The sequence below is a fragment of the Sorex fumeus genome, unplaced genomic scaffold, assembly GCF_029834395.1.
Source record: "Sorex fumeus unplaced genomic scaffold, SorFum_2.1 ptg000115l, whole genome shotgun sequence".
NCBI classification, from domain to species: Eukaryota; Metazoa; Chordata; class Mammalia; order Eulipotyphla; family Soricidae; genus Sorex; species Sorex fumeus.
The window spans coordinates 620,011-642,716 of NW_026606172.1; the positions used below are offsets into that span (position 1 = coordinate 620,011).

A 22,706-nucleotide genomic window follows, 5' to 3' on the forward strand; every position below is an offset into this window, starting at 1 on the left:
ATATATTTTCAATTATAATAGTATAAAATAAGGAATCAAGTACAAGAATAAAACTAAAAAACTGAAAAAATATGAAGATTAAGCAACATGTTTTGAACAACCATTATATCAAGAAAATTAAAAAGGCAATAATGAAAAATTAAATGCAACTAACCAGACTCCATTGCACCTGAAAAACAAAGGATGTACATAGCCGTACAAGACTATATCAAGAAATAAGTAAAATGTCAAATAAATTAACTTTACATATGACCCGAGTTCGATTCCTCCGCCCCTCTCGGAGAGCCCGGCAAACTACCGAGAGTATCTCGCCCGCACGGCAGAGCCTGGCAAGCTCCCCGTGACGTATTCGATATGCCAGACACAGTAACAACAAAGTCTCCAATGGAGACATTACTGGGCCCGCTCAAGCAAATCGACGATCAATGGGAGGGCCTTTACCTTTACCTTACATATGTAGAAAATGTATAAACAAACTTAAAATATGTAAACAAAGAAAACTGAAAGTATTACCTTCACAATATTATGTTAAAAATATTACTTCAAATTTTTATGTTAAGTAATTGTTTTAAAAATAAAAATTTACTCCTCTATTCATTTTAGCATTATTCAGTATAGCCAAGATATGGAGATAATTATATATAAACATATATAAGTAGGAAAATGGCTAAATCTGTTATACATATAAATAGACATAAATCTATACGTATGATGGAATGCTACATAATCATTAAGAATAAGTAAAGGTTATTGTGGAAAATTTTGGATGTTCTTAAAGCAATAATATCAAATAGTAATGGAAGTTAAAATTAAAACAAAATAAAACAAACTTAAAAACAAACGATTCATGACTAAAAACTGGAGACTTTTAGGGTTTGAAGATTGTCAAAATGTATAAATGAGGTCAAGACTGTTTAATTTGGATTGAGATGGATTTTTAAACAGATTTGTTGTGGTGATCACTTTACAATGTATACATAAATTAAGTCATTTGAAAACAATATATTATGTCATTTTTCATTTAAAAAAACTAAAAAAGTAGAGAAATTTACTACTACAATTGAGGGAAAATGAGATGTTTCATTGCTAGATGAATCTTCACATAAAGTTGTGAAACCATATGTTGACTTGGCATACATTTTTTGTTCGAAAATTTTATCTTTTAAAAATCATAAGTGTTAAAATTATTTTTTCAAGTAAATGGTGAAATCTGTAATGATATTTAGAATAAATCTATTTTGTGTTAATGAATTATTCTACATATTCTTTGTAGAAAAGGTTATGAACAATTTAGTTGTCAATGTAGTTGGTATCATGTTTTTTATAATAAAAAACCTAATGTGCCAAAAGTCAGTACTCATCAATACACTGGCTCGGCTCTTCACTCGCTACCTACCTGAATGCAAGCTTCCGTCCCAATGGAAAACCAGCAGGACCGTACTACTGTTCAAGAAGGGAGACATCCATGACATTGGCAACTATCGCCCGATCTGCCTATTGTCTGTCATCTACAAGTTGTTCACTCGAGTCATCCTAAATAGGATTGGCAGAACACTAGATGAAGGACAACCATGCGAGCAAGCAGGGTTCCACAAAGGATTCAGCACCATCGACCATATCCACACAATAACCAAGCTCATTGAGGTTTCTCGGGAGTTCAAGATGCCACTCTGTTTAATGTTCATTGATTTAAAGAAGGCCTTTGATTCTGTTGAGACGGAAGCGGTCATTGAAGCCCTAGCCAATCAGGGCATTCAAGCCCAATACATCAGGATCCTCCGTGAGCTGTATTGCGGATTCACTACCAGGATCTCACCATTCTACAAAGAAGTGATCGTTGATGTCAAGAGAGGGGTGCGGCAGGGTGATACCATTTCACCGAAACTCTTCAGTGCCACCCTCGAGAACATCATGCGACGACTGGAATGGGAAGGAATGGGACTGAAGATAGATGGTTGGCAACTACACCACCTCTGCTTTGCTGATGACGTTGTTTTAATAACACCAAACATCAGCCAAGCGGCACAAATGCTGGCCGACTTTGACCGTGAATGTGGAAAGGTAGGACTATAGCTGAATCTTACGAAGACAATGTTTATGAGAAACAGCCTTGTTCCTGACGCCCCATTAGCTCTCAATGGAACGATCATCTCCGAATGCAACAGCTATGTGTACCTAGGTCGAGAGGTCAACATGACAAATGACCTGGCACCCGAGCTGCGCAGGAGGAAGAGAGCGGCTTGGAACGCCTTCAAGAACGTCGAAGAAATAGCTAAGAGGACGAAGAACCTCAGACTCCGGGCACATCTCTTTGATTCCACTGTTGTTCCTGCATTAACATATGCCTCAGAGACCTGGGCCCTACGCAAACAAGATGAGAATGCTATTCAGGTCTCCCAAAGAAGAATAGAAAGAGCTATGCTTGGAATATCACGTTTCACTCAAGTGAGAGAAAAAAATCCGGAGTTCTGACATCCGTGGACGATCAAGAATCAGGGACGCTGTCTCATTTGCCAAGGTGTCGAAAATCAGATGGGCTGGTCACGTAATGAGATTTAAAGACGACTGCTGGACTAGAGCTGTTACTGACTGGATTTCATGGGATGTCAAAAGACCGCGTGACCGCCCACCTTCCAGATGGTCAGACTTCTTTGTGAAGATCATGAACGATCGGTTTGAGGCCCTTCATGTTCCCAGAGCGAACAGATGCCATTGGGCTACACTAGCACACGACAGGGACAAATGGAGACGTTACTGGCGCCCGCTCGAGCAAATCGATGACTAACGGGAAGTTAAGTGATTAAGTGATTAAGTGTCAAAAGTTATTGTTTGCCTTTTTTGGGGGGTGGCGGCGGCTGACTTTACTCAGGCTCAGGGAACCATTTTTGGTGACAGAGATGTAATCTGGGTTTGCTGTATGTACCTCCTTGTACTATGATTACAGATGATTTCAGATCTTTTACTTCAAAATGCCTTAAAAAATAATGTACTCCTTAGCTGAGATCAACACCAGGAGGATTACTCCATAACTTAGAGGCCAGCCGGATATTCTAGGGGAAAGGGCAGTTCAGATAGAGAAGGGAACACCAAATGAAAGGTGTTTGGAGGATCCTCCCAGGAGGGGAAATGCATGTTGAAAGTAGACTATGGACTGAACATGATTGCCACTCAATGCCTCTTTTGTAGACCACAACACCCAAAAGGAGAGAGAGAACAAAGGGGAATGCCCTGCCACAGAGGCAGGGTGGGAGGGGGGGTGGGGGAAAATGGGCACTGGTGGAGGGATGGGTATTTGATCATTGTATGACCGAAACTCAGGCACAAAGATTTGTAAATCTACGACTGTACCTCATGGTGCTTCACTAATAAAAAAAAAAATTTAAAAAAAATAATGTATTCTTTAACTTCTGACATTTTACTTTGTCCCTGTAAGCAAGATACATTCTATTGTTTTTGACAACCTACCATTTTTTAACAAATTTATTTTACAGTAAGCCACCTTTTTCCTCAACACAGACATTTATTTATTTATTTTTAATCTCTCATGGAACTAACTATACTTTCTTTTTGCATAGTTGATCAAAAGATTGCCTTCTATTTTCAACAGTTCCAACTTACACAGAGAATGGTTAATGATCCTTGATCACTGTGTTTTTTAAAGGTTCAGGCTGTTCTTTTTGCTAAATTTAATGCATACCAAAAATCATTCTAGTATAGTATATAAAATTCAAATTATATTTACCTCACTTGTTACAACATATTTTCTTCTTCCTGGAGAACTTTTTCCTTGCTGAAATATTCTTCCTTCCTTCCTTCCTTCCTTCCTTCCTTCCTTCCTTCCTTCCTTCCTTCCTTCCTTTCTTCCTTCCTTTCTTCCGAGAGCCTGGAAAGCTACCAAGAATATCCTGTCCACGTCTGGTAAGCTCCGCGTGGTGTATTCTATATGCCAAAAGCAGTAACTATAACAGGTCTCATTACCCTGACTCTGAAAGAGCCTCTAATCAATGAGAAAGACGAGTAAGGAGAGGCTGCTAAAATCTCATGGCTGGGATGAATAGAGATGTTACTGGCACCTGAGATATTAATTAAGCTTTATACTTTAAGTGACGAGTAGAGTGCCTGAAGGTTATTATATTTAATAGATGGGAGTATCATTAATTTTGCCATCATTGATAGTGCATATTGATTAGAGGGATGTTTGGATAACAAAAAAGACTAAGTAGCGTGTTTGCCTTGCACACACCCCACCCAGCTGACCCAGGTTCGATTCCTCTGCCCCTCTCGGAGAGTCCTGTAAGCTACCAAGAGTATCTCGTCTGCACGGCAAAGCCTAGCAAGCTATCCATGACATATTCGATATGCCAAGCACAGTAACTAGTGTCACAATGGAGATGTTACTGGGCCCAGCCCAGAAAATTGATGAAATACCGGAAGACAGTGACAGTGACAGATTAATATATGAAAATCTCTTTAGATAAAATATAGACTGCACCAGATATGCAGTTACTAGTTTAGAATGTTAAATATGTAGGGTGCTTTTAAAATTAACTACAGTTGTAATTCAGATATTTCTATAAATTCTTGCTCAAGTTAGCTTAATTCTTACTCATAAAACAAAAATAGAAACAACTTCAAGTAACCTTAGTTTTGTCACTTTAATATTTCTTAAGTGGTATACTAATTTTAAAGTATTAAAACTAGTTTTCACTTCTTAAAGTATAATTATTTCTAGAAAGTTATCATAGATTCAGATTATAACACTTCTCTACAATTATGGTTCAGATGGTACTGTTATTCATAGTTCATATTTTAATTTGTATATAACTTCATGACAAGTACCTTTCCAGGCAAGAATTTCTAACACTTTTCAAGTGAAAAATAGACATTTTTCCCATGTAGATTGTTTGAATAAGCAACAATTCACCAACTGCTAAGATAAAAAGGGAATTTCACAATTTCTGTGAGAAAGTTTTCTTTTGATATTTTTTATAGCTTAATAGTTCTTTGCAACATAAATTTTATTCACTTTTGCATTTATTCATATTATGGTTTACATTTAATTCATTATAAAACATTATAAACTGATGTGAGAAATACCATAGCAAAAATATGATGGGTGATAATTCAGTAGATTTAATAATAATTAGAAAGATGATCTTAATAAAATTAACAAGACTTTTTATAGCAAATAATATAATTCATTTGTAATCAATTCTGAAATATACCTCCAATGATTTTATGGTTCCCAAATTATTTTTAGCAGCACAGAGAGTTGAAAAACCCACTGGTACATGACACTGGCTTTTTAAGCTTTAGTAGCTTAAGGTCTAATTCATTACCATGACCATTTTATCAAAAATATATTAGTTACTAAGTCAAATTGAATATTAGAGCTGTGATGTTGGTTATTTTAAATATTATTGTGAAAACAAGTTATACAGTTCTATACTATTGTCTCTTTCAGTTACTAACGACTATCATGGTAGCACTACTTTCAAATGAAAATGGAACACCCAGATATTACTGAAAGAAATACGATTAACATGATGCAACTGAATCATAATTTAAATAGAATTAATTGAATTTTATGGTCATAAGTGTTGTGTCTGTAATTATTCACTGAAAATTAATATTTGTGGCAATATAACATGAATAATGCAAGATGATAGTGACAACCTGAAAAGACCCATGAGTCTGATATGTGGGAAGAAGTAGAAGTTCTTGTTTTCATACTAAAACACAGAATAGAGAAATTAAAAGTTGTTTCATGAGTTATCCTGTGAGTACCAAGACACAGACCTCCATGGCTGTTTCTAGGTTTTCAACATTTCTGATGGACAAGCACCCAAATTTGTTTATGAAGAGGAATAAAAAACCCTGCTGAATAGTGAAGATGAGTCTGCCACTATGCATTTTGCACTTATCAGCATTGTTGTGACATCTGTGACTCAACTCCTTTATGTAAAAAAATGACCTATATTAGTAGTTGATATTTGCATATTCTGCTTCTATTTACTCTTCCATGTATTGTTTGCAGTGAAGTATTTGTTCAAAAATTCAGATCATCATTAATTTCTTATAACTTCTCATTCTGTCCAAAAAAGGATTCTGTTTTACATAGACATGGGCCAAACTTGTAAATGATATTACCTGACTATCTCTTCCCGTTCTGATGACCTAGTAAATTCCTGCTACATACTACTGATCCAACTTGCAATATAAAAGGACACTGGTAATAATAATGATAATAGTATCCAATAATGAATTATATTTTACTAATGACTATGCACTGAAATTTTACTTATTGTGCTTAACTATTCTCTGTCTCAGGTCTATATATTGACAGCCCATAACTCACAGCTTGTGAGAGGCAGAATAATTCTAGTCCTATCCTCAAAGATCTTTCAGAATCCTCAGAATCTGTGATATATTGTATTATTTGGCAAAGGAAACTTGTGAACTAACTGAAATAAGGTTGCTTAACAGAAAACATATGATGGGAAGAGTAACCTGAATTAACTGAATGGCATACCAAGAAGATGGTTGGTGACTCTTAGGTAAAGCAATGGGAAAAATTCTAGACTACTGATGTCTTTGAACAGAGACTAGGAACTAAGCTGCTTACAGAGTATAAAAAACAATAGTACAAATATTCTTCCTATAAACTGAAATATTATGAACAATTCAATTTCAGCCCATTAGGATTTATTTTGTGAAACTTAGACACCTGAAAAGAAAAAGAAATGCATTTTTTTTGGTGAGGGGAGCAATTATCAATCATAAATTAGTTAAAATTATTACAAAAGTGATAGGACTCAAATGTAATTGATATTATCTGTATTTATGTCCATAATGAACACAATCAAAAATTTTAGAAAGCAAAATTTCCTTAACATGATAATTTGATATATTGTTAAATAATTGGTAGGAATTTTATGTGAATGGAAAAGAGTTCTTGGCTGCTTTAGAAAGAGGAGTACAATACAGACCTGAAGAATTAAGGAACAATTTATTTCAGAATGTGAAAAGGTGAAAATAGAATATACTAAGATTATCTACCAGTACCATACATGTTTTCTTATTACCACCCGAGCTTCAGCAAATAAGATTTCCACAAATCACTACATATTCTAGAGATAGCATAGTTTTATAAATCACAAAATTATGCATATGGCACAAATTAACTGTTGAATCAATTGACTAATGCTTTTGAATTTGGCTTCATTACTAGTGTATGCCTGAGTATCACAACTCTAATCATCAAGTGAACATATTTTCTCTATTGCAGACTTAGCCAGAACTACTTAGTTAACTCCAAACTTCAAATGTAGAATGTTTTGTTCATATGTAGCTGCAAATTTGATGAAGGTAGAGCCCTGATGAGGCTGGTAACATCATATATCTGGTCACAAACAAATATACCTCTCTTTTTATTTCCGTCATCAAATATTTTATGTTTATTAAAAAAGGATTAATGGCACCTATTATGATTTGGTATCTGCCAAAGCAATCTAGAGCACAGAAATATATATTAATAGTTTAAATGATAATAAATTAAAAATGGCATAAATAAAAAAAGATACAAAACCAAAAAAAAAAACAGTAACTATGTGTTTTTGTGAAATTGTCTTAGACATAAAGATGTAACCAAATGGGAAAATTTTGTCTTCCTGAAAAAAACTTTCTGGACAGTCTATTTGGAGGAAGAAAACAAGAGCTTGGAAAACAGAAGGGAATACAAGCCCAGTCTGCCAGCATGAAATAAGAAACCATAAATCTGTAACTGATGAAAAAAGAGAGAATTAACCTAGAAAAAAACAATATATCAGAAGCAGCAGCTCTTCATGGGGAGAAGATTTTGTTAAATATATTAGAATAATTTGATTCCAGACAACTCTAACATATAGATTTACACAACTATGGAAGCAATATACTGTATGCATGACTGCAATACACCACAAAGCTTCTATGCATCTTTAGCAAGAAAACCAAATACTACTTTGTTTTTCATTTTGCTTCTGATATTCGTTGTTATAGTGTTTCCAGTACAAAACACACAACTGCTTCTTTTTGTATGTGTGATGCTCTTTAAAGTGTTTATCACTGAACTCAGTGTGCATTTTTAGGATGATCCTTCAATTATGTATTCTAGTTACAAGGAAAGTTCATAGGTTCTGATATTGAAAGATCATGGTCACGGTCCTCTCGTTGTTCATCGATTTGCTCCAGTGGGCCCAGTAAAGTCTCCATGGTGAGACTTGTTGTTACTGTCTTTGGCATATTGAATACGTCATGGGTAGCTTGCTAGGCTCTGCCATGCGGGCGAAATACTCTCAGTAACTTGCCGGGCTCTTCGAGAGGGGTGGAGGAATAGAACTCGGGTCGGCCATATTGGCTGCGTGCAAGGCAAACGCCCTACTGCTGTGCTATCGCTCCAGCCCGAATTCAAGATCGGAGATATTGAAAGAAATTAAATATAATTTTTCCCTCAGAGAATATTTCATCTAGGAGCTGTAGAGGTAGTAAATTGGGGAGGGTGTTTGTCCATGCACAACAATTACCTACGTTGGATTGCTTGTATCTGGAAATGTTCCAGAAGTACCTCCAAAAGTGATTCTTGACTGAGAGTCAAGAATCACTTGACTTGAGCACCACTGAGTGAGGCCAAAGAAAAAAGAAAAATAAAAGGAATTAGTACATGTTGTAATAAACAATGTTAAAAGTTAATACAGTTATTTACAATAGTAAAACTGTATCAAATTATAATAAAAAAACATTGGCCAGTGGTAGGTTAGAGTTTTTTCTATTTTCCAAGCAGTGCCTAACATATTTGTGCTTACAGAAATTTACTGAAAATAATATCAACACAATATTTATTAATCAGATTATAAATATATATATACATATATATATGAATATTGTGTTACTACACCTGGCACAGCACAAAAGTGATAATATGTCTCCATCAAGGTCCACAGCAATATTTTCATTCCTTCCTACAAACCTCAGCTTTGTTATCAGAATTTAAGGATTTGTTTTCATTAGACTTTGTCCATCCCCTTGCTTTGTTTCTTTATATATTTCATAAATCACTTGGTAAATTATATTTTTACTTCTCATTACTTTATATTGCATGTAACCCTCCCATCCATCTACACTGCAACAGATGGTAAGATTTCTGCCATTGTGTACTTGAGTTATTTCCAGATCTTGGTCATTGCAGATAGTACTACACTAAGCATCACCCTGACTATATCTTTTCAACTGTGTATGTTTTCTTTGGATGGATATCAGAGTGGAATTTCTGGATAATATTTTAGTTTGTTTGTTTGTTTGTTTTTAGTTTTTGAGAATTCTCCATACTGGTTTGCAGAGAGGTTCAGCCAGCTAACATTTCTATCATCAGTTAATGACTGTTACTTTTTATTTCATAATCCCTTTATCACTTGTGGTACTTGACCTGTTTTAAGTTAGAAAATTTATTCCTTATAAATTTATAATACTCTCTATACTATACTCTCTATGGAAACATTCTTGTTTCTTTAGCACTCTAGGTCATAGAAACATTTTATTAGCTCTTGGGCCACAAAAAATTTAATTTTCTTCAACTTGTGGGATCTGACTTTGTTTCCTCCTACAACTTTATATGTAAATGGATACTTCTCAATACTTATTATTACATAAAACAAAATAAAATAAATTGGGCTGGAGAAATTATAGCAGGTAATGCACTTGCCCTACATTCACCCAACTGGATTAAATTCCAAGCATGGCATATTATATGGTTCCTTGAACACCACCAGGAAAAAGAACTGACCATGGGTGGGTGTAACTCAGTACAAAACCAAAAAATCTAGGTTTTCTGCCTACAATTCCTTATTCTATTCTGTTATTTTTTTTTTTGCACAATGATATTATTATACACTTTAAAATACAATTATTTGTTATATGTTACCCCCCTTTATCACTAGTGTTTAGGATCAATTAATATAATTTTAATGTGTACTGATTAATGCACTAAAACTTTAGAAATTTACAATTAGTAATTATACAATAAATTATTAATGAGTTGAGTCATAATTATGCTAACTATAATTACTTTTCACATTTTGTCTACTAAAACAGCCCTCAAAGTACAAAAGGTCTAAAAATTCATTAAAATTGCACATCATTAAAACTTTTTGGCTTTTCCACCTAGATCAATGCAAGTGACAGTCCACATTCAATGCTGAGTTCTATTTTGATGTCTTTTTATGACTATATTAAACATGAGCTTTGTATTATGAAAAGCCCTTCTCATGAAATTTAATCAAATCAGTACTTTAATTATATAAGGGTTGGTGAAATAGAACAATGGGCATGATGCTGATCCAAGAGTAAAACCTGAATACCTACAGATGTGGCCCAAAACGATAGAACTAATTACCAACTCTATTAGTCTATAGTGCTGCAACAACAAAGTAATACAGACTAAATGATCAAGACAATGAAACATGTTTTACCATAATTATACATATTTTAATTAAAAATAAATTTAGTTAGAAGGCTGGTTTCGTCTGAGGAGTTTCTCTATTTTCTCCTTGGTTTATGGATGATAATATATTCATTTGGTTACAACACATTGTTTATATACTTGTGTATATGTGTTTATACATGTGATAAGTTTCCTATTCTTAAGGCAGACAGCCTTATTGCATTGGTGTATATCCCAATAGCCTAATTAAACATAATCAAGTTTTTAAAGAATCCATCTCTAAATATTGCCTTATTTTCAGAACTAGCATAAATACTTTAACATGAATTTGGAGATAGACACTTTGAATATATGACCCTGGCATATGAAATTTGTCTTTTATTTGAAGAATCGTGGTGAAGGATTTTGATTTATAGTGATTCTACTTCTTAAAAAAATGGGACTATGTACAAAAGTAAGATCAAAATGGATTAAAGACCTCAAAATCAAACCAGAAACCATAAGGTACATTGAAGACAAAGTTGGCAAAACCCTCCATGACATTGAAGCTAATGGTATCTTCAAAGATGTCACTCCACTGGCCGAGCAAGTGAAAACAGAGATAGATAAATGGGACTATCTTAAACTAAGAAGCTTCTGCACCTCAAAAGAAACAGTGACCAAATACAAAGACAGCCTACAGAATGGGAAAGGATATTCGTCAAATACACATCTGACAAGGGGTTGAAATCAAGGATATATAAAGTACTGGTTGAATTCCACAAGAAGAAAACATCCAACCCCATCAAAAAATGGGGCAATGAAATGAACAGAAACCTTCTCAAAGAAGAAATCCGAATGGCAAAAAAGCACATGAAAAAATGCTCTACATCATTAATCATCAGGGAGATGCAGATCAAAACCACAGTGAGATACCATCTCACACCTCAGAAACTGGCCCACATCCAAAAGAACAAAAGCAACCGATGCTGGCACGGATGTGGCGAGAAAGGGACACTCCTTCACTGTTGGTGGGAATGCCGACTGGTTCAGTCCTTCTGGAAAACAGTATGGGTGATTCTCAAAAAATTAGAAATTGACCTCCCATTTGACCCAGCAATACCACTCCTGGGAATATATCCCAGAGAGGCAAAAATGTATAGTCGAAGTGACATCTGCACTTGTTTGTTCATTGCAGCACTCTTTACAATAGCCAGAATCTGGAAAAAACCTGAGTGCCCAAGAACAGATGACTGGTTAAAGAAACTTTGGTACATCTACACAATGGAGTACTATGTAGCTGTTAGAAAAGATGAAGCCATGAAATTTACATACAAGTGGTACTACATGGAAAGTATCATGCTAAGCAAAATGAGTCAGAAAGAGAGGGATAGACATAAAAAGATTGCATTCATCTGGGGAACATAAAGTGACAAAATAGGAGATTAATACCCAAGAATAGCCGAGATTAGTACCAGGAGGATCACCCCATGGCTTAGAGGCCAGCCGGGCATTCTAGGGGAAAGGGCAGCTCAGATAGAGAAGGGAGCACCAAATAAAGGGTGTTTGGAGGATCCTCCCAGGAGGGGAGATGCATGTTGAAAGTAGACTATGGACTGAACATGTTTGCCACTCAATGCTTCTTTTGCAGACCACAACACCCAAAAGGAGAGAGAAAAAAAAAAAGGGAATGCCCTGCCACAGAGGCAGGGTGGGATGCGGGGGAGGGATGGGGGTGGGAGGGATACTGGGATCCATGGTGGTGGAAAATGGGCACTGGTGGAGAGATGGGTATTTGATCATTGTATAATCAAAACCCAAGCACAAAAATTTGTAAGTGTACAACTGTACCTCATGGTGTTTCACTAATAAAAAAAAAACAATGGGACTCTAAGATGACAACATAGGATGTTGTGGCTCATAGGAAGTAATTAAGGAGAAATAAAAATTTGCAATGAAGAAGACATAGCTATTTTAGCTTGAATGACTAAAGTGTAAGTTTCTCATACGTATTTGGTGTCTACTCAAGTTCCTGACTCACAGATCCCTGCCAAATTGCTATTCAAAAGTTCATAAATGTTGAAAATGTTAAAGATAATTCATTATGTTAATTAGGTTATTTGGGGAAACACCTAAAGACAGGAATTGATCTCTAGGAGAATAGAGCCTGGAAATGAGGCTTACCCTTTGCAGTTCCACTCTCATGCCTCCAGAGTGTAGAGGAACTGGAACTGAAATCAGTCCTCAGTAGCGAAGGAGCTCATCAATAATGCCTAGATACAAAAGATTCCATAAAAGCCCCAAATAAAGAACTTCAAGTGTTTCCGAATTGAACACGTGGGAATATGAAAAGAACTGCACACCTGTAGAGAGCATGAAGACTGATCTCCTTTCTGGTAATTTGCCTTTTGAATTTCTTCCATCCACATTTCCTGAGTTATTTCCTCTGTAATCAATCAGTGATCAAACAATGACTGCTTCCTGAGTTCAGTAAGCCACTACAGCAAACTAATTGTACCTGGAGATGGTGTTCTGCGAACATTTGATCTATAGCCAGTCAGTAACAGATAATAACCCAGGCTTGCAACTAGAGTCTGAAGTGGAGAGCAATCTTGGGAGATTGAGCGATTTGCTTGCAGGATCTGATGCTATCTCCAAGTTGACTGTGTATGAATTAGGTTGGATTCTATTCTAAGACTCCCCTCCTAATGCAGGAAAATTGCTTTTTATGTGTGGAAGAGTATATTATTACCACACTGTTATTGGTCTGAGGACCCATATATATTATCAGGGACCACACTTTTATACAGTTTCCACACCTGAAACATCAACTTTATTTCTGACTTTTAGATGGTAGAGTATAACAAAGGTGATAGGTTAGTCAATGCTATATTGATTATATTATATCAGTTGTAAAGATCATATTCAATAATCACTTCAATATGCTATGCTCTGTCATATAATCATAATACATAATTTAAGACAAAGATTCTAGCTTTCATAGTCCTAAGTAAGAAATTGAGTTTTAAGATCCTGGTGATCTTAAAAAAAGAAAACTGAGTAATAAAGGGAATGGAAATCATTGATAACCCATAGAGACATACATCTATAAGGCTCCTTCTTGGTGGATCATCAACTCCCACTGTTTTCTGAACTACTACTGTGTTTTAATTGACTCCAGTCTGGTTTTGTTCATTGCAAACAAACGAGATGTTATAATTGTTGATTTTCTTGAGTACCTTTTTAGATGGTCTTTCTGTGCCATTCTCACTTTAGCTTTTATCAAATTTTTGTGCTCAAATGCCCCACTGGGTAATATTTAATGCTTATAGCTTCTGGTTGTACATTAAGCAGTGGGTAGGGCATTTGCCTTGCATGAGCCGACCCGGTTGACCTGAGTTCGATTCCTCCACCCCTCTCAGAGAACCCGGCAAGCTACTGACAGTATCTCGCCTGCACGGCAGAGCCTAGCAAGCTCCCTGTGATGTATTCTATATGCCAAACACAGTAACAACAAGTCTCACAATGGAGACGTTACTGGACCTGCTCAAGCAAATCAAGGAACAATGGGAGGACAGTGCTACAGTGCATCTTCATTCACTCATTTTAGTCTTTTTGTATTCTTTATTTCTCAGACCTATGTGGGTTTGATAGTCTCCATAGTCAAGTTCAGTTTTGAGAGTGCCCTAAGATTGTAGGGACTTTTGGTTAAAAATCTTAATTAAGGGCCTTGTATGGTCATGGCAGAGAAGTTTGACCACTTGGAAGAACCCCTGGAGAAGTTGGTGAAGAACATCAGAAGCTGAGCGTCATTCGGCAGCCTCCAGCCCCGCAGCCAGGTGGGGCTCTACCAGAAGCTGAATTTCATCATCACTGGTTTACAGGACAGTGCCAAATGCAGATAGTAGCTCTCTGATATCACCGTGTCTTTAGAAGTTTTTGAGTACATAGTCACAGCCTGACCTCCAGGTCTACACCCAAGAGTGCCTGGAGACAGCACTTGCCAAGAACCAGCAACACAAAGGTAAGATCGACTCCCAGAACAAACTAAAGAGCCTGTTGATTCAAGAGCTCTCTAAAGTGTTTCCTGAAGACACAGAGAAGTACCAGAGCATCTGAGGGGATGAACTCCTTGCTTTCTAACTGTACCTCACTCACCTCTGCCTGAAGATACTCCTGTCCTACAGGATGGCCCTGACTGTCCATGTGCCCCCAGAGCTGGGCCGTCGTCCAGCCACTGTGTCCTGGTTTGTCCTGGAGGGCTCTGCTAAGCCCTAGTGTCCGCATGTTCCAGCCCAGGCTCTTGGCTGAGGGGCATACCCACCCTCTTGGAACTGTCCCCTTGCCAGGCAAGCTCTGCCCCTCCTGTTGGTGTCATTACAGAGTCAGTGGAGAAGGAAAAAGGATGGGAACAGGTGTGGTCTGAGAAGTGCTTGAGTTGGTTTTGTTTCATGGACCCCAATGTGCGGATTCTAGAATGTATTCAGTGCAACTGTTTACATGAGTCTCAGCAGTGTAGGACAATAATAAAGGAGATAGATAGATAGATAGATAGATAGATAGATGGATATCTGAATAGAAGGGTAAGGAAAATAGCTTCTAGGGCTACGGAAGATAGTTTGCACGCAGGAGCCCCAATTTTGATGCCATGCACTTCAAGGTCTTCAGAGCAGCACTGGAAATAAGTCCCAGTGAGAAATAGCAAACATGGCCAGGTATAACAAAACAAAAATAAAACCAATCTGAAATAAACAAACGAAAAAACCCCAAACCCAAGAATAGATAAGAGAGTTAATATGTGTCTGAATAGAACTGGAAGGGCACTTCCAGTCTTGCCTAATGAACCTGGAGGACACCCCTGGTACCTCTTGGTCAAACAGGTCAGAGGGACTGTGCTAGGGTATGAGGTGCAGAGGTGCCCAGGTCCTGCAGTGCATACCCAGCCACGCTGAGGATGACAGCACAGAGTGCTAGGGATTCCTGTCTTTAGAGGTCAGATGAGTCCTTTCTTTTTTTTTCTTTCTTTCTTTTTTTTTGCTTTTTGGGTCATACCTGGTGATACTCAGGGGTAACTCCGGGCTCTGCACTCAGGAATTACTCCTGGTGGTGCTCAGGGAACCATATAGGATGGTGGGAATCAAACCAGGTTAGCTACATGCAAGACAAACACCCTACCCCCTGTGCTATCAGTCAAGCCCCTGGATGAGCATTTTTAAGTGGTTACTTAAGTTTTGTGGGTGAGATGGGAAGGTAGGGGGAGTTAGTATTACACATTTGTGTCTTTAATATTTTGTTGCAACATGCTGATTTCATTAAATACCAATAATACCAATAATATAGGTTTGTGAAAATGTCTACAGCAACATGAAGAATATACATACATATATAGAAAGATATGTATGTGTATATATGTATATACATATATATATTCTCAGAATGTGAACAGAAAATTTAAAATTTTAATAATATAGCTCTCACTTCAGAAATATAATAAAACTTCTATTTTTTTTTTTAGCTTTTTGGGTCACACAGAGCGATGCTCAGGGTTAACTGCTGGCTTTGCACTAAGGAATCACTCCTGGCGGTGCTCGAGGAAACATATGGGATGCTAGGAATCAAACCCGGGCCGGCCGCGTGCAAGGCAAACGTCCTACCCACTGTGCTATTGCTCCAGCCCCTAGTGTCCTACTTATTGACCTAGCTTGAAGGTCAAAGTTCTCTATTTTAAAATATTTTGCTGTTACTTACTGTTTTAAATTCTTTTGATAGAAAACAAGGCTTTTCATTAAAAAATCATCTGAGTCATACTGTTATGAGAATAATGAAAATTACTGAGGCTCTAATTAGATGCAAAATATTTATGTTCACTGTGACTAAAACAATACTAACATATTATATATTACATTAGAAATGTGTTTTGTGCTGGTGATATTAAATCCTTATTTAGTTTTAATTGTAAATGTATTTCGTATTTGATCATACTGTATATTTAAAGTGTTATGAATAATTTTAATTTACGTTGTTTTATAGGAACACAAGATAAAATGTCATTAAGTAAATGGAGATCTTTGTATATGTATAAATTACAATTTAATAAATAATCATACTGTAACTAATTATTATATAATGTACTTTAAAAAGAGATTTTTAAGGGGATAAAGTTCACAATTATATTGGTGGATTTCATTCATAGGTAGTATATAAAGAAATAAAGCGAAAGAACATTTAGTCTCAAATGAAAATAAACTTTTGACTTTGGCAACAGAATTGAGATTACAAAGTGGAGGTTGGGGAGACAATGAAGAGGTTGGAAAGAAGGGGTTCAAGTTTAGTACTGAAGATTTAAAAATTTTGTTGGTGGTACATTAGCATAAACACTATTATAATCACATTATCTTATAGCAAAAATTTTTGAAAACTGTGTTATGATTTACTTAGTGTGGAAAATGCATATTGTTTTATTTGGTATTGTTAAAATGTAGCACGTTGATATAGGGGTACAAATGCACATAATCTTTAGAATTATCGTCTTTTACTATAATTATTTAGAATAATTCAGGTTCATATTGTCAGTGATTACTTAATGTGATATCATTCTTGCAGTCCAGTTTCATTCTAGGTATAGAAAAACAGTGATTCAGAAGTGGAACAAAGCTAATATAATTGAATTCAATAAAATGGTAAGTATTGTAGTCACAAGCTATCACGTGAAAGAGAATAGGAGACAACATAGAAATTTCAAAATAAGTAGTTGGTGAGGGAAGATAGTGGTCAATTACTTGCCATATGTATGACTGGTCCATGTTTAATTCCAAAAGCATATTTTTATTCATTTTCTCTTATGATCATAGCATTCATTGATCAAAAACTTAAAGGTGGTCATCTAAGGGAGTAGAGAGTTAGAGTGGGTAGGGAGCTTGTCTTGCCTAAGAATGACTTTGGTTCAATCTGGCACCCTATATGGTTCCCCTGAGCCCCCCAAGAATGATCTCTGAATACAAAGCTAGATGCCCCGAGCATCTTCGGGTATGACCATAAAAAACAATAAAAATAAATAAGAATGATAATCCTGAACCTTTATTTTAAAAGCAATCATGAAATAGAATTTCCCCCTGAAAGTCACCTGAATTTTCTTCCCCAAAGTCATATTCATCTGGTCAACATTGCCATATATGGCCCTCCTAAAAAATTAAATTAAAAATATCTTAATAACACAGTGAAACATTTAACTGAACGTAGAGCCTTTATTTTGCATTATTTTAGATTCTGGTAACATTCTGATACTTATACTTATCCCCATTACTTAGAAAATGGTATTCTTTAAGATTATCTACACTAAGTTCTCTAGAAGTAGCTCACCATTATCTTATTTACTGTATCTCAAATTCTATAATTTTAAATTGGTTACTTTCTCTCATTTTCATTACCTCATTATCTATTTGGTCATTTCTTTTAGTATTTTTGGAACACTTACTCTTCAGAAAATTCCTTTTGAGTAAAAAAAATGTAACTCCATTTACAAAAATATCTAGTAGCTGACTCATTTTTAGAAAATATATTCACGGTCATGGTCACGGTCACAGTCCTCCCGTTGTTCATTGGTTTGCTTGAGCGGGCCCAGTAACGTCTCCATTGGAGACATTGTTGTTACTGTGTTTGGCATATCGAATACATCACGGATAGCTTGCCAGGCTCTGCCGTGCAGGCGAGATACTCTTGGTAGCTTGCCGGGCTCTCTGAGAGGGGTGGAGGAATCGAACTCAGGTCGGCCATGTTGGCTGCGTGCAAGGCAAACGCCCTACCGCTGTGGAGCGATAGCACAGAAAATATATTAATTAATTAGAAAATAGATTTTAGTTTTCAAAAGTTTCCAGGAGTCAAGCTTTCCGGCAGAGCTTAAGGCACCGGCCATGCACATAGCCAACTCCTGTCAACCCAGATGGTACCAGGAACCATCTACATGTGATGCTTGAGTGCAGAGCCCTGAATATAGCCACATGTGCCCCTGAAACAATGAAAAAATAATATATAAATAAAATAAAGAATTGAAAAATAAAATTGAATTTGTAGGACATTTTCTATGACTTTAGCATTTGAAAACAAGTCTTTTAAGATTCTTTAAGAAAACTTGTTTCTCGGTTTAAGTTCTACAGGTAATATCTAAAATTGTACTATGTAAATACTTTCTAATTTACTAAATTTATTTTAAGACTTTGAAATTATAATGCAATATTGTCATTCATTAATATTTTCAGGTCTTGGGAAAGATAGTGCCAAATGTTTTATTTCTATAGTGTTACAAGTTTATTAGGAATTTTCACAGTGCTGATTTGATTCATATGTAAATAGTATCAACGTAAAATTAACCTGTCGCTCCTATAATTATTAATTATTCAATTATTTTACACCAAGATGCAAGCAAGAAAGATATTAGATATATATTACAAGAAATCAATTATAATTTATTTACTATACAAGTAATTATGTTTTTATCTCAATTTGTTTTGGCGTACTGATATATTGTGAATATATATAATTAAATTTAATAGTCATTTGTTACATAAAGGAGAGTTGCATGGAACAGTTAAATTAAGGAAACTACTAATCAAGGCAGTGTCAATTTCTGTAATACAGTAATAACTTTCAATGTCAGAGGATGCTGTCTGCCTTTCTCTGCAGCTCATTTATGGTTTTGTTTATGATTCACCATCTAACTTAAGACTTCTCTAGTATAATTCCTGTTTGTTTAAGCAAAGAACATAGAGTGCAAATAATCTACTTTAAGTCACACTCCCTCCTCTGTAAAGTACTCACTGTTTTTATGAATGCCATAAATCATGATTAGAAATGTTTCTGATGACCTATAACAGTCATATCTTGAACTACTATAGCAGATAACTAGGATTTTATTGGAAACCATGAACATCAATCTATACAGGACTAAAACCTGTTTGAATAAGCAGTTAAAAAATTGTCATCTTTTAAGACCTACATTCAATACAAAAATATGTCAGTTACTATGTAAATGTTATGATATAAATCTAACTTTTATAAATGAAATAATAATTTTTTTTATAAAAATGAAAGATAAAGAAAATCATAGAGACTTACCTGTAGTTATAAACGAATGACTAGTACTTATGTTTAATAGTTTAGAATAAAATGAACCTCAAGTGAGCAAAAAATTTTACTTACATGAAACTATATAGGAATATACCTCTTATAATTTATAATTTTAAGTATATCAATAGTGTGCTTTAATAATAAAATATACATATAAATATCATATATAATCACATAAAAATAAAGAAACACATTTGAGTAATTCTCAAAAAGTTTAATATAACTTTTTAAACTCATTTTAGTTTAATGGAGCATAAAATTCTTTGAGGCATTAATGTTTTCCTTTAATTCGATAGACCTATTTCAAATCCAAGTACATTCATCATTGGTATACGTTATATTGTTAGTTTCAGTATAATTACATCAAATTAGAATTCCATGAACCTCATGATATTAGAAAATTAATAGAATCTTAACTTATACTTATAGTTTAAAGATACATTAATATGTAAAATTATACTCCAAATATTTTATTGAATTACATATTTGATGCTGTAAGCTTAATGTATTGTTAAACTTGCAGAGGAATCAAGTAAATAGTTTTGCCACACCCCAGGTATAAATACGCTTTAATTTCCTCTCATCAATTAATAATGGGTACATTATTCACGATCACGACTATCCTGTTGTTCGTCGATTGCCTCGAGCAGATCCCACTAATGTCTCCTTTGTCCTAGCCCTGAGATTTTTTAAAAAGTGCCATAGTAAAGGCTCTTTCAGGGTTAGGACAATAAGACCCATCATTGTTACTGGTATTTGGCATATTGGGTACACCACGGGGAGTTTGCCAGACTCTGCCTTGCGGGCAGGTTATATTCGTTAGCCTGCCATTTTGTCCAAAGTAAGAATGAGATAATAATATGCCATTCTAATAATAATATGAGATAATAATATGGGTACATTATTACTATTTAGATATTATTGGAGGAATGATTATTATATTTATTAATTTCTATGGCTCAGTTCTTGATATAACAATTTTTACTGTGTATAAGGGAAGGTATTTCTCCTCATTTAGTCTATAGAGAAATTAGAACACATAGCAGAATAAGGTCCTTTATTATCAGAGAAATATAAAAGATATTTATTTCCAGGATACTACTATTTAGTTTTTTGTAGGATTTTTGTTTGGGGATCACCACCACATTGCTCAGAGCTTAACTCTGGAGGGTCTTAGGGGACCATATGGGTTGCAAGGAATGAAATCCAAGTCAGCAACATGCAAAGCAGTGCCCTACTGTCATCTGTACTATCTAGCCAGCCTTTAGTTTTCTTTTTTTTTGTTCTTTTATTTTTTATGACATCCTGAAAGAAGAACCACTGCAGTAACTGCAGGTCAGTGCATCATTTTGGGAAAAGGTTTGGCCTTAGAAGAAGAAGAAATATATGCTTATAGCAATATCAGTTTCTCAGTAGTTAGTAATGACACCTTTATTTTTCTTTATACACAAATCACACATTTACCTTTTAGAACCAAACTACATTGCTTCAATGCTTCAATTTGAGAAATGTGTGTGTGTGTGTGTGTGTGTGTGTGCGTGTGTGTGTGTGTGTGTGTGTGTGTGTGGCTGAAGATTGTTTTTATTAGAAAGATGGGGCAGTAGAGAGAGAAATGGCTTGTTCGAGATAGAACAGAGTTATCCAGAGTGGAAAAAAACAAAGAGACAGAGACAAACAAGAAGAGTACTTTCCAAAGGAGAACATGTCTTGAAAAGAAAATTATGTTCTTGTTTTTGTTTTTGTTTTGGGGAGATACCCAGATGTGCTCAGAGCTTACTCCTGACTCAGCACTCAGGTAACACTCCTTACTGGGCTCGGGGGTGTGGGGAGTTGACCGTTAAGGTGTCAGGCATTGAATCTGGGTTCGTCATTTGCAAATCAACTGACCTACCTGATGTACTAAAGTTCCAGCCTCAAGTAAATATTTTTAATTAAATAAATAGAATCAGTTATTGTTGTATACTGATGAAGCACTGAAATAAATTAAAATATTTATTTTTCTTATTGTAATAATGGGCTGGAGCGATAGCACAGCGGTAGGGCGTTCGCCTTACAAGCGGCCAACATGGTCAACCCGAGTTCGATTCCTCCGCCCCTCTCGGAGAGCCTGGCAAGCTACCAAGAGTATTCGATATGCCAGACACAGTAACAACAAAGTCTCCAATGGAGACGTTACTGGGCCCGCTCGAGCAAATCGACGATCAACGGGAGGGCCTTTACCTTTACCTTTATTGTAATAATATAAACTGAATTTATATTGCAGGAGAAATTTCAAAGTAGAATTATGTAATAGGAAGTTACAACTATTGGTAATTACATTACATTACAGTCATTGGTTAAGTGATTATTTCTGAGATTATTCTTGAGATTTTTTAGCTATGGTAAAATATGTCTTTGCTCTACACTCAACTGATAAAAGCAATGTAAGTTTATGAATTTAAAAGAGAAATAAACAATAATAATTTTAATTATTATTAATAATAGTATACTGCTATAATTACAAGAGAGATATCTTTGAATAGTAGATAAGATGGAAATGTTAGATTTCAAGAAACATGCTCAACTTACATCTATCATTATAAGATTTTACTCTGTTTATAAAATTATAACATAGAATAAAGTGATGTGAAAAAACTCTCTAGCTGTAGGTTTTGTGATTTTGATGATTACTCATTAATTAAAACAACAGATTATTTATAATAAACACAAAATACATAGATCAATAAAAATTATCCTAATTTATTGTTTAGTTTATTTATGAATTTTTCAATCATTCAGACTGATAATAGCTAGCAATTAATATGCAGTAAACTCATTTTAACATAAATTAGTTTTCTGCTTATGTTTACCTATCCATTAGTGATATTTAAATGCTTTTATATAGTATGAAGTGTAATGTATTCTTATTAATAATTTAATGTTTATCAAATTTTTCTAAGCCAACATCTCTAATTGTTGAAGTATCTAATGCCAATTTTACAATATTAATTATGAATGAAGGCACCATATTGGCTACCAAACATTTATGCTGCAATTATCTTGTATGGGTAGATAGTTTCCATGTAATTAGTTTAAGTTTTATTGTCAGAAGTCAATTGTGGTTTTATGTGAAATACAGAAGTTAAAACAA

The 22,706-nt window shown here is 35.2% G+C and overlaps 1 pseudogene; it reads left to right on the top strand.

The window, feature by feature from the left end:
• Window positions 1–14,193: 14,193 nt before the first annotated feature.
• On the top strand, window positions 14,194–14,596 carry LOC130043163 (mediator of RNA polymerase II transcription subunit 10-like; annotated as a pseudogene).
• Window positions 14,597–22,706: the final 8,110 nt, after the last annotated feature.